General features: G+C 48.0%; 1 long non-coding RNA gene across 1 annotated transcript; it reads right to left on the bottom strand.

Annotated features, from left to right (window-relative positions):
• Positions 1-434: 434 nt before the first annotated feature.
• On the bottom strand, positions 435-5,205 carry LOC135329122 (uncharacterized). The gene is made up of 3 exons (XR_010390340.1): positions 5,056-5,205; positions 805-904; positions 435-598 (listed from the first exon to the last, which is right to left on the bottom strand). It is a non-coding gene; the product is annotated as an uncharacterized LOC135329122 (long non-coding RNA).
• Between the last annotated feature and the right edge of the window lie 2,242 nt (positions 5,206-7,447).

The raw sequence follows: 7,447 nt of genomic DNA, 5'->3' as shown, positions 1-7,447 counted from the left end.
GAGCGATATCACTTCAGCTGCGATGTTAACAGATCGATAACCCCAAATCCTCACTAATGATTTATTGGCCTCTTCAAGTAAATGGATCAACTTCAGTAAACGTGAAAGCGTGCCCCCAGCACGGCTAATCCCTCGCTGCTGAGGACATGGGGAAGCCAGGGTGGTTGTTATGGGAGAATTTATTTCCTCATGGTTCAGCCAAAACCACTGGGTGATACTCAGAGATTTGTTAGCCTAAATCTCTAAAAAAATCCCGAGAGTGGCCTCCAAAAGGAGGAGTGGCTGGATTATAAATCATGAGACTATTTAGAAAAAAAATAAAGCTGAACATTTATATGAATTTGAAAAGGAAAGGTTAGTCTCATTTTTCCTTCCAACATTTGTAGTTAGTTTTTGAAAGAAAGCTTAGAACTTAAAAAACAATTTACCTTCACAGCGGAGCTTTAGGAAAAGTCTCAACCATTTTCATGCTTATGACAAAACCACCGAAGTGGCAATGTTCAGGTCCTGTAATACCACTAAAGCGATATAGGTCTTTATTCGCAATCCACACACCCAGAAAGACGTTTATAGCTGGTATCTTGCCATGGAGTTTGTCCTGAGAAAAGGCATAAGAAAACAGAGGAAATGCACTTTTCCCATTTTTTTCCCCTTTCTTCACGGTTTTGCAGCCCGCAGCAAGGCAGGGTGGTGGGACCAGCCCCAGCAGAGCCCCCTCCACAGCACTGCGGGGTCGCCTGGCCACGTTTCCTCCCCCGGGAAGCCGAGTGCTTGCTGCCCGCAGCGCGAGGTTGCAATATTTACCTGGCCTGTCCCGGGGCTGGCCTGGGACACGCTGCTGCGCGGCCAGTCCCACACGGGCAGGTCCCTTCCTCGTCACGAGCTAACGCCAGCGATGAGGAACCTGTGGGCCAATGAAAAATACTGCTCAATTTCAACATCAGCAATTAAATATAAGGAAAAAAGGAATTTAACTCAAAGCAGCAGCTATGCCTGTGCCTTTTCCGCCTGGCCCCAGCGCGTGCAGGGTGGGCAGGCGACGTGTTTTCCCAGCTCGCGGCGTCATCTCTTGGCTGTGCCAGCGGCAGGGCCGGGATCAGCAGCCTTTCTGCCCCAGCAGGGAAACCCCAAACCTGGCGGTGGTCAGTGGTGGCTTGGGAACAGCTTTATCCACAGGCTGCTGCTCAGTGAGCTCTGCCTGCTTCCTGGGTATCGATGATCAGAAATGCAAAGGGGCTCGCGTGCTACTAGCGCCTTTAAATCCCTGTGACACACAGCACATGCTCCGGAAACCCAGGCCAGACACATAATACACTTTTTCTGTCCCATTCAGGCTTCGTGTCTGATTAGCAATCGGCAGCATTTGACAGGCTTGTAATGACTGAAAATGCTGTAATTTTTCAGTAATTACTGTATGTTGAATGCAGTGAGTCCACCATGAGCGCTGCAGGCTTTCCGAGCTGCAGAGCAGGGTTCCAGCAGACACCACGCTGGCAGTTCAGAAAAAAAAGTTAAGCTTTTTAATAATAAATATTATAGTAGAACACGATGAAACAAAGCCAGAATATCCAGGTCTGCTCCAAAAGCGTGAGAACTGTAAGGCAAGTAACGGGTGCTGAGGCTGGCAGAGAGCACAAGCCCCAGCGCTGCCCGGGAAGGCGCGCTGCCTCCCCCCGTCACTACCAACGTGTGCGATGACACCTCCAGCGTCCTTGTGCTGCAGAGAAGTACGATCATTTGTGACAGCAGCAGCATCCCGCTGCAATTTCAGAAGCGTTAAACTACTTCCCGTTTCACTTTAATTTCTCATACTGCAAGCTGCATTTTTGACTTTCCGGAGAGGCCTGGGCCGGGGTGAAACACGTTTGCCCAGCTCCAAACCGTGCGAGGCTGGGTGCAGCGAGCGCATCTGGCCGTGCGTGGCAGCAGCTCGCCGGACGGGGCCACGGCAACCTGCCCCGCACCGAGGCCCGCAGGCAGCCAGGGCTTTCGCCGTGCTTCACGCGGTGTTCGGCAGCGCTTGCGCAGGCGGCGGGCGGCTGCCATCCCCCGGCAAGGGGCTGCTCCAGGCAGCGCTGGGCAGAAAGCTGACAGAGCACGGGAAGCCTTGGCGCGGCGAGGGTTGCCTCTGCTGCACGCTTTTCAGGGTTTTTTTTTTGAAAGTGTTAATACACAGATGAGCTTTCATCCACTTTTTATGTGAAACATTAATCAGAGACAGGAAACAAACAAAAGATGCCAAATTTAGAAATGCAGTCTCAGCATTAGTGGGTGTCAACTCAGAAATGGGAAAAAAGAGACACTATATTCCAGGAATACGGCTTTAAACTACCACAGAAAAAGTAGGACGCTGAAAGCATATATGTAGCAAGTGTTCAGACACATATATCCCAACTTACTACAGCTGCCTTTAGGAAACTGCGATATGGCCCCATCCACAAGCGTTTCTGCTGCCCTGGGCTAAGTGTCGCACGCACCACTGCTTGTGCATGTTTGCGTGGGTTGAAAATTTAGGACCCCCCCCAACCAATACTCATAAAGATGTTTTTATGCATAAGACTTCATTTTAAGCATTCTTGCCAAAACCTGCTGGACTATTCACAGTGTGAAAAGTTCAAAATACAGTCTCAGTTTTACAACAAAGCCTCAGCCTTATGTTTTCACCTGTAGTTTCTGTATAAATACAGAAGCTACTTTCTTTCAAAATTTTCAGCTTAATTTAACTGATACTGAATTGAGTAAGGCGCTAGGCTCGTTCCCTCCCGTAGGAAATCTAGATCATGAAGCGAGTCGCAATGGAGTTTCCAGATGGAGAGGGAAGGTTATGAGGAATCTGAGTTATGTGGTTTTTCACAATTTTAAAAATAAAGCCTGGCAAATATATTTAGCATAAAAAAAAAAAAGAGAGAATATGTCAGTAAAAATTCTCTCCAAGCAAGTGGGGACTAAGGGGCTAGCTGTCGTAGTTTAGAAGTAACCCCTTGCTCCCGTGCCGGAAGACCCCAGCACTGCCCCGGGCTCCTCTGCCGCCCTGTTCATCCCCAGTGAGCTCCCCGGCATGTGGTCGAGCGCTCGTTACAGCAAACTGCCATTCCCGCAGGACCCAAAAAGACATTTTCTCTGAAGACAAACGTTTTAGCGAGGCTCCCGCAGGAGCAGGAGCGTAGGGGAGTTTTCTGATGCCTCTAAAAAGGCTCTGGCAGCTCCAGTGCAGCTCACGCTCACTTGGCGGCTGCCCTAGCTTTACATTAATCACCCAGATACCAGTAATTCTACCTTGATCTATCCAGAAACACACCGCATTTTCTTGGTCATGTTTTGAACTAATCCTTTGTAAGGACTTCCCTCCCTCACGGGGGATATCTTCATTATTTCCAGCTCATCTTCCTTTGGAAATCTTGCAATCTTGCTGTTTAGGTCAAGTCTATGACTACCGAAAATGCTTGCAAGGCACTCTGAAAAACTGTGCAATTCCAGAATAACCTGCTCTTTACAGCTAATTAAAAAAAAAATACATATCTATATAGCTGAATACTATTTATTTGATCTAATTTTAGACTACTTTAGCTAATTTTTTTTGCTTTGTGACCTTTGTTGCTTCCACCCAAGGTGCTGTGAGGGCTTGGGGCTGTGCCGGGGCTGTGCCTTCGCAGGGCGACTCACGGCCAAGGCGAGGGACCGGACCGGCCTCACTCCCCCAACCCCGCAGGCTACGGGGCCCCTCCCCTTTGCCAGGCACTGCGCTGTCTGACGTCTTAACCTACTTTTAAAAGCTTTCACACATCAAAAGTTCCGCGGGATTGTCTATCTCCCCCCTGTCCCCGGAGCAGCTTCAGAAACTTCAGAAACGCCCCTGGACTTGCTCTGAGCCTTAGTGACCCTCCGGCCTTCACTCTCATGTCTTATTCAGGTGCCTATATATAGCTGCTTTTAACTCTACAGTCTTCAGCACCCAGTTTCTCTATTTCTGTCCATAACATTATATTTCAGTCTAGGTCCATCCTTTCTATTTAATGCCATTAGTATTTTTTAACCCCTGTCATTAATGTTCCCCTTTCAAAGGACAGATTTTGTTCACCATCTTGTCTTGCACACTGTGAATAAATATTTGCTAACGCTGAGTTTTACATTATCCTCATATTAATTTCTCACATTTACTCAGAGTGACTTGCTATAAGATAATACGAAATACAAGTTGCAGTTACATATTCAGACCTGTGCCAGAGCAAGAGCCCCCCGGCTCAGAGGCACAGATGCGATTGCCCCGCTCAGCGCTTCAGCCGCAGAGACGCCCAGAGCCGGGGGGCTGCTGGAGAGGGGCAACAGGGGCCGAGAGCCATGGGCTGGCCTCACCAGCCTGTGACCTGCTGCACCCCTTGCTTTAAGGGTCTGTGTTTTGGGTTGTTTTTTTTTTAATATATATTAATGCAAGCCTCCCTGCCTGCAAAAGCCAGTACATTAGGCTATTCCGATCTTCATAGACAGCATTATTCCTCATCCATATTGTAGTGGCTCCTCCCACCTTGTTGAATCTCTTTTTTTATGGGCTTCATCCCTGCACTTTAGTGCCTCACTCATCATCATGATTTAGACAGATTTCGGCCGCTCGGTGATCCGTCTCTGCGCTCCTGACATCTCGCAGCTTATTCGGCCTGTCTTGGCAACAAAGGGAGAGAGGGAGCTTTGGCAGCTCGTTATTTGGGCCCTTCTGTGCTGGAGAAGAGTATTTCCCCTTCAGTCCACTTCCTTTCTTTTCTCCTCGTTTGCCATTTTTGGTCAGCCTTCACCTGCCAGCAACTTGCTGATTAGCTACTGGTGTCTGTCGCTTCCTCCTGCACTGCTCTATTACTAATTATTTTGGAGATGTTTTATGGTGACAGCTCTTGTCTCTTAATTTTCTTATTATCATGCAGAACGCTACATTCATCATTAGAAATGCTAAAGAAATAAACCGGCCACTAATTGCATCTCTTTGCTTGTGCTCCTGATTGCACTGATACTCAGCAAATCGGCCCCAGCACCCTCCCAGAAGAGGCACCAGCCACGGGGCCTTACCCAGCTCTCCGGCGACAGACGGGATCGGCGGCTGAGGCTCCCAGCGCCACTCAGCCTCGCGCCGGAGCCCTGTGCCGGGACCGGGCTGCCTGGGAGCTGCGTCGCTGCCCGGCGCGGGCTCCTCTGCATCCCCCGCAACGTGCCACCAGGCCATGTTTCAGGTTCCTCACTGAGGAGATGGAATAGAGTAATTAGAGGAGTACATGACTATTAAATAAAACATTCTGAGAGAAGGGAAAGAAGAAAAAAACCTAAAAGCAATAAAATTCACCACACTGCATTAAGATTAGTCAACTCGGTTAGGCAAGCCTAGCACTGAGGAAACACTAATAGGCCTAAGTCTTATGACTAACATCCCGGTTGAACTATATGAACTAAATTTCTTACCAGAACGTCCCTCTTTTGCAGTAACAAACAGACACTTCTTATGCCAAGGATAAATACGGTGTGAGATGGGATGCTGTGACCTACATTTTATGTATAGTAGGTTTCTGGTGCTGATAATGAGCAACAAAACCTTGCAGTATTATCACTTACTTAACGATATTTTTTTATGGCTTCCATTCTTCGGATGATATATAGAATTTCTAGAACAAGATGTATTTCATTTCAATGTACGTAAAATACTGAACCTTCTGCAAGCGTTACCATGTAAAAAAGCTATCGTTTTAAAAAGCATTCCTGGAAAAGCATCTTCTTTTGTAAGAATTTTTCTCTTTTTCTCAGGCCTACGAAGAACATTGTCCATTCCTAGGTTTGCATGACCATTCCCAGCACAAGACTGTAACAGTGCAAGTGCAACACCAGAAAATTAGGGTGGCGGGAAGTTACTACAGTTATTAGGGAAAAAGGGCGTTTAAAAGAAGCACTATTCTGGGCAAGGCCAGTTATGAAGCCAAAGCAGCCCTGAGGTGGTCAGCGATTCCTCTGCACCTATACTGCTGCGTGGGGATCCCCTTTCTCCGGCTGTGCAGCTCCAAACGTCTCTGCACAAGAGCGGAGGGGCCTCGTAAACTCACAACGTAGCCTCCTGTTTTCCTGGCCAAAACTTAACTACAGCTCCTGTCTAACAACTAACAGTTTTCTCCTGCTCCCCACGTGTACTTTGGATTTGCCTCCTCTGGAGACATCAGCATAGCTCACCAGGACGCAGCGGGTCTGGGTTTTGTTCTAGCTTTCTTCTTGTGTTTGATAGCTTTTGCTGCCCCAAATTGGCTTAAACAAAGCAGCGAAGATACCTTATCTGCCTTTTTCCCTGAAAAAAACAGTCACACCTTTCTCCTGCCCACACAGAGAAGCGTGCCCATCACCAAAAACACGTGTTATCCCAGAGGTGAGCCTGGTGTCACACCAGGGAAGTGGATTTGTTACCTCGAGAGAGGTAACTACGTGCCTTAGACACGTCCACTTCACCTCAATTTAATCTTAGCACTAGGCTAGCTTAAAGGGGATTTTAATAAATTAATTCTAGCAAAGCAAATGTAAAAGCTTTTTTATTATGAAGTTGGAAAAAAAAAAGCCCAAAAGCGAAACAATAAAATAGCTTTCTTGGATTTTATCTGTTCAGTGGTTCTTTTCTACCTCTCTTTGGAGCCCTGAGACTTGCCTCATCCGCAGGCAGGAAAGGGTCAGCTGGGCCAGGAGCAGCTCAGCTCCAGAACGCTGTCTCTGCACCAGGACCTGCATTGCAGGGGGGCAGCTCCAGGCTCCTGGGGAGCTCCCTCCGGCTCCAGCAGCATTTCCCTAGCTGTGGAGACCCATCTCCCACTCCCCTTCCCCAGGGCTGGACTGTTCCCTGCGCCTTTTCACTCCAGTGAAGCCTCAACCCCCAATGAGATGCAAACAAAGATTTCGAAGCTGGTCAGATGGGCTCTTGCCCACCTATTTTAACCCAGTTTGGAGTTTGTAAGTCACATCCCACAGGGAGTTCTCACTGTGCTGAAGCGCTCTTACCAAGGTCACTGTGTTTTCAGCTCTCCCGAGGGCCACAGCGGACACAGCTGGAGATGGAGCTGGCATTTAGTGCGTTTCTTCCAGCCCACTGAAATACTGTCAGGCTCATGCCCTCATCAGAAAGAACTCCTTTCCTATATTTTTTAAATATGTGACAAGTCCCATTAATATCCTCAATGTTTTTGGTTACTTGATGGCCAGCTAAACAACGTGGACCTTCATGAATTATTTTACAGTTACATATTTTTTGCAGCTCCTTGGGAATTACCCTTCTTATGCCTTCAACTCAAAACCCACCGGGGACCAGGTGGTCCTTCATGAACTGATGACAGATTGGAAACAAGCCTTTTGCTAATGACAGCAACCATTCGCTCCGGGATCTCGGCAGCAGCTGCGGCGGTGGCTGTCTGAGCCCATATCGTCTCTGACACCTGACAGA

The sequence above is a fragment of the Dromaius novaehollandiae genome, chromosome 8 (genome assembly GCF_036370855.1).
Source record: "Dromaius novaehollandiae isolate bDroNov1 chromosome 8, bDroNov1.hap1, whole genome shotgun sequence".
Taxonomy (NCBI): Eukaryota; Metazoa; Chordata; class Aves; order Casuariiformes; family Dromaiidae; genus Dromaius; species Dromaius novaehollandiae.
This window is presented reverse-complemented; position numbering and strand designations above follow the sequence as displayed.